We start from the raw sequence: 5907 nt of genomic DNA, 5'->3' as shown, positions 1-5907 counted from the left end.
GATGGCACACAGAGAGGGCTCACAGTGCGTTGGGCCCTCCCCCATCAATCACTAATTAAGAAAATGCCTTACAGGCTTGCCTGCAGCCCAATCTCATGGAGGCATTTTCTTAATTGAGGTTCCTCTTCTCAAAGGATTGTGTCTTGTTGGCATAAAACCAGCCAGTACACCTGTGTAGCATGTGCAGAAGCCAGAGGAGACCCACGCTCCACGTTATTACCTTGAGACCTCAGTGAACCTTGACTAGGCTGGTGGTCCTCAAGCCCCAGCCATCCTCCAGTCTTCACCACCCACAGCATTTAGGTTCCAGGAGCATATGTGACCACCACAGGCTTTTAATGTGGGTACTGAGGATCTGATCATGTTTCTACAGTAGGTACACTTACTCAGTGAGCCATCTGTCTAGCCTCTAGCTGCCATCTCTCTAATGTTGCTTTTTCTCCAGTTTTACATGGACCTGGTCAGTTTTTAACAGCAGAGTCTATTTTGTCCATAGAACGGATGCCCCCATTTCAAATGAATGATGAGCCGACATTAGATAGCAGAGAAGTACTGCTCTACTTCTTCTAAGTGTTGAGGTTGTGAGTGGCCTTGGATGATCCTGACCCAGGCCTCTGAGGTGCTGAATGCCAGCAGGCATATTGGAAGCTGTAGCACAGTCTTGAAGCTGGCATTGGTCAGACAGATTCCTTCCCTATGTGCACCCCACTGCTTCCAGTGCTTAACTACAAATAACCATAATATCAGACTTAAAGCGTCTTCGGGTTTACAGTGGAAAGTATGATCAGGTTACCAATGTGATCAAGTTTTATTGTTCTCATAAAACTGGAAGGGATAAAAAAACATAATAAAAATGAAAATATTAAAAATAACATTTCCTTGACACCATTCCTCCTACAGGTAGCTTCGGCATTTACTTACAAGTTAGTTGATAAACAGTGGAAATAAAAAAGTCTGCCACTATCAAAATTTCTTTTAATCTGAATTTATGTGGAAGACTCAAGGTAGCTCTCTGCAGTCATGTTGGCTGAAAACTCTTAGTCTAACCATCTTTCATGTCTAAAAGGTAGCTATAAGTCCCTACAGGGCCTGTCAGACTGTGGTATGTGCTAGGGATGGGGCTAAACTAATATGGATGCAAATGGGCTATGATTGAAATTTACTTCTTTCCAGTCCCGCTCTCTGTCACCAAAAAAGCCACCCCAATGCCCATGGCTGGGGAGGTCATAGTCCTAGTCAGGGACATGCAGGCTCTTATTCACCACGATCTAACTCTTCCAAAGTTTTATACACTAGGAAACACAGTTGGGAGAGGCTTTCTAATGACTTCTTATAGTTCTTCAAGTGTCATCAACAAGAAGTTTGGCACCAAGTCCCTGTTGGAAGGAAAGAGCTTTGTCATTAGTTTCACTTGAGTCCCTGCTGTCAGTGGGTAATGAATGCGGGTCATTATCCCAGCGGCTCCTGGCTGGCTGGCCTTTCTGCTAATGACTTGCTCTGCTCTCAGAAAGAAGGTTGGGTGGGCATGGATCTGGCAGGCTGGTGTGCAGCAGGGGGCAGGGAGGACTGAGATGGGACTTCTGCACATAGAGGCCTAACATTGCAGGTACACACTGGTTGACTGGAGCCAGGTCCCTCCAGATGAGTCAGAGCTGGCTATAAATCACTGAGTTCTCTATCCACAACTCACTCCTCAGTCTGGAGTCTGTACTGTAGCCAGAGTGCTTAACTACACTCAAACAGAGGTGACATCCTTTACCTCTGGGTATCCAAGACTCACCATAACTGAAATTCTTTACCTAGGACTCTAGACTGTTAGAGGAGGCAATGAACAGCCTTTGTTTTTTGTTATCACTGAGAAAGGGTCTTGTCTTAATTCTACTGTAAGGAGACACCATGACCACAGCAACTCATATGAAAGAAAGCATTTAATTGGGGCTTGATTACAGTTTCAAAAGTTTAGGTCATTAAACTAAATGAACTAATGGCCTGCCTGGTGCTGGAGTAGGAACTTCAAGTTCTACATCTGAATCTGCAGGGAGCAAGAAGATTGAGACAATGGGTCTGGCTTGGGCTTTTGAAATCTCAAAGCCCACCTCCAGGGACACATTTCCCCCCAATAAAGCCACACCTCCTACTCCTTTCAAATAGTGCCACTTCCTGGAGACATTCAAATCTATGATCCTATGGGAGCCATTCTTATTCAAATCACCACAGGCCTGGCACAGCCCTGGCTAGCCTCAAACTCCCTTTTCCTCTACCTCTACTCCCCAGGTGGCATGTGGATCACAACCACATGCCACCATGTCTGACCGTGATATGTCTTTTGAGCCAAGCACTGAGTATGGGAAGTTGCCTTTACCCACCCTTTCACCATTCGGTCCTTCCCCATGCTGATTTCTTCCTAGTGCTTAACAGGATTTTCTCATGTTCACCAGGCATTGTCTACCCTAAACAGGACAGCCAGCTTCCTATAGAAAAAGACTAGCTGCCTTCTTCAAAATCCCATGCATAAGACCCATGAGCAGACTCTCCAGAATCCTAGGATAAGGACCTGAGTAAACATATTATCTGTTATGACAATATGTGATGTGTGATGTTAAAACTGAAAGCTGTGGGTCACGTGAGAAAACACATGGCTCATACATCTGTATGAACAAGAACCTATTTGCCCGCTCAAGGCAGACAGGAAGTGAGTGTTCCATTCACCTTTTAAAGAGCCTAAGGGCCACAGAACAGTCCAGGCTAACCTCAAGACCTTCCTGCTCCCCAAGCAATCCCTAGAACAAGCAAGCCTTATACTGCTTTCAGGATGACTCTGCTTATCTATCCATGCATCCTTCTGCCATCTATCTCTCTGTCTGTCTATCTGTCTACCCAACCATCCCAAGCCCCACCCCCATAGTTGACAAAACTATGTCAGTAGAGAAGTCAGAGCTCCTCTCCCTCTCTTCATCCCTCAACAACTCCTCTCCAGAGAAGCTCCACATTTTTGGTCCATCTACGCACTCCTTATCAGCCCTAAGTAGAACAATACGGGTCATGCTTAGCATCCTTCAGGAAACCCCAAATGCCTTTAAAACTAAACTTCTGGTTCCTCCCATAAGCTTCTGAAAGGACAGGTTCTGTTCTCCCTCAAGTCACACCCACTTGAGGTGGGTAGAGTGGACACTCAGGACTGACTGCTCGTGTCTCTCTTCCCTTTCTCAATCTTCACAGATAGTTTCCTCCTCCTGAGGCCTCCTAGACTCAATCTCTCCTCCCCCCACTCTTACCCCGCCATCTCTCCCCACCACTGAACTTTCACATTTAAGACCCCTTATTCTCCACATAGAAAACTGCTGACTCTTCTGTATCTCTGAAAGCAGGGGCCATTTGGGGGTTTTCATCCAAGGGTCTCCTTGAAATAATAAGGTAAATTCAGTGTGTATGTGCCTTAGTATTGCTTTTATGTTGTTATGGGGAGCCCACCAAAGAAAACCACTCAGACACAGCTTATAGCCATTTGGAAGTCTTTATTTCAGTTCGTTGGGACTACACTCAGATATTTGGGAACCAGGTATAACTCTGAGCCTATAGAGTAAGGGACTTTTTTAAACAACTGATTGAATCAATTTATTAAAATAGTTGACTTAGGCATCTGACATAGTAACTTCAACCTCCACTCCTGACTCAATACTGGTGGAAGTGACCTGTTTAACAATCTCAGAAAGACTGTGTAAATCACTGAGTCACTCGTGGATTCTCATTTGTAAATGATCACACATCTTGGAAACTTCACCACCAGGTGTTTTTCTTGTAGTGATTCTTAGTGTCTTAGTAGGCCTGTGCACCTAGCCTTTCAGATTCTTTTCCATCAGGCCTCTGATGAAATCAGCGCACACCTTCTCCAGTGACTTCACATTGCAGCTAGAGAGCGTGATTTGGTGACTTGCCATTTTGGGTTCCAAGGGCATCTTTCTGGTATCTTAAAAAGCCATGGCTGTGGCATGGCTTCCTGATCAACTTGTTTCTCAGCAGGAGCAAGCAGCAGTGAGTCAGGACTGGAGCATACTGGACAGAGGTCTGCTGCATGTCTCAAAAAAATGAGTAAGGGACTTTTTTTTTTTTGATCCTGTTTTTAGAAGATTTATTTATTATGTATACAGTATTCTGGCTGCATGTATGCCTGCAGGTCAGAAGAGGGCACCAGATACCATTGCAGATGGTTATGAGCCATCATGTGGTTGCTGGAATTGAACTCAGGACCTCTGGAAGAGCAGTCAGTGCTCTTAACCTCTGAGCCATCTCTCCAGTACCAAGCAAGGGACTTTTAAGCTCAAAAACTACACCCTGTAATCTCAGTTAACAGCCCCAGGGTGCAAGGGGAAGCTTTGTGTAAGCAAGCAATTTAACAGAAACTAAGTAGTTAGCGGGAGCAGGGAGGTCTGCACAAGCAGGCAGTTCAACAGAAGCCAAGATAAACTAGCTGGGGTATCTTAATGTTGGGTTCCTAGGACAGAGTTGGATAATTTTATACAGGCCTTCCCATCAAGTAGATAAAATTCTAGTCAAACCTAAAATGGCCTCAGCATGAATGTAAGATGAAGGAATCTCTACATTGTCTTAACTGGTCACAATGTTTCAAACCTTTTGTGGGAAACAAAACAAAACTAAAACAAAGCAGAATTTAAGAGGGAAGTGACGGGTGGCGGCTACTCCTGGGCCATTGCTGAAACTTTGTTGACCTCTGACCCAGAGGCAGGCCTGCTGTCTTAGAGTTACTATTGCTGTGATGAAACACCATGGCCCAAGTCCCTGGGGGAGGAAAGGATTTATTTGGCTTACATTTCTACATCACAGTTCCACATCACAGTCAGGAATTCAAGCACAGAAGGAACCTGGAGGCAAGAGCTGATGCATAGGCTATGGACTATGGCTGCTTACTGACTTGTTCCCCGAAGTTCGTTCAACCTGTTTTCTTATACAACCCTGCCCAGGGATGGCACCAACCACAAAGGGCTGGGCCCTCCTCCATCAATCACTAATTAAAAAAATGCCTGCCCTCTAGGCTTTTTTTTTTTTCCCAATGGAGGCTCTCTCTTCTCCAATGACTCTAGCTTGTGTCAAGTTGACATAAACTCCTCAGCACTCCGACAAGTAACAGGTACTCAGCAAATACTGTCAGAGAAAACCCTAGTACTTGTCAGGAGGAAGAGGCTGTGCTTCCTGGTGAGAAGTGGGCTTTTAATTCTGATAGGATTGGGGTGTTGAGGGCAGTTTGGCCCAGAGCTCTTGAGTTCTGGTTTCTGATTCTGGGAAGGATGACAGAAGCCTCTGAGAGCTGACCTGAAGCAGTTTGATAGTATTAAGGAGAGGGGCACTGAAGAGTACATTTCAGGTACAAACATTAAATTTTCCATTAAAAATTGCCAGAGGCTTAATATCAGTTCTTATGTCTGAATGGGGGGAGATTTATGTTTTCTCCTTTTCAGAAAGTTCCCAGAGTACAGCCATTCTTACATGAACACAAAGACAAAAAGTCGAGCTAATGAATTTACATACAATTTAATCCAGTAATAGCAGGCTTCCTTTATGAAGTATACTATATATATCCCATTATCCTGTAATAAACCCTTATAAACTCACACTGTTTTCCAAAACACATGTATCACCAATTCCAGAGCTAACATAAGCCCTGTGTTGAAAGGTTATATTCCTGAGAAATTAAAATGAGTCCCGTAGTGAAATAATTTGGCATTTCAGGAACCATTTCTTCTGCACATTGAATGTCAAGGAAAGCGGAAGATGGTCTCTAATTAATGCTCAAGAGCCAAGAACAGAACAGAGTCATTCTCACCTAAGTCCAGTGCTTGAGGCTGATTAGTCAGATAAACAGGTCCACTGAGTAATAAATATTCTGTCGCC

The 5907-nt window shown here is 44.4% G+C and overlaps 1 pseudogene; it reads right to left on the bottom strand.

Moving 5' to 3' along the window:
• Nucleotides 1-3632: 3632 nt before the first annotated feature.
• Nucleotides 3633-3980, bottom strand: LOC100752690 (annotated as a pseudogene).
• Between the last annotated feature and the right edge of the window lie 1927 nt (nucleotides 3981-5907).

Source organism: Cricetulus griseus, chromosome 3 (assembly GCF_003668045.3).
Source record: "Cricetulus griseus strain 17A/GY chromosome 3, alternate assembly CriGri-PICRH-1.0, whole genome shotgun sequence".
NCBI lineage: Eukaryota > Metazoa > Chordata > Mammalia > Rodentia > Cricetidae > Cricetulus > Cricetulus griseus.
Note: the sequence above shows the minus strand (reverse complement) of the source record. Positions and strands in the feature narration are given on the sequence as shown.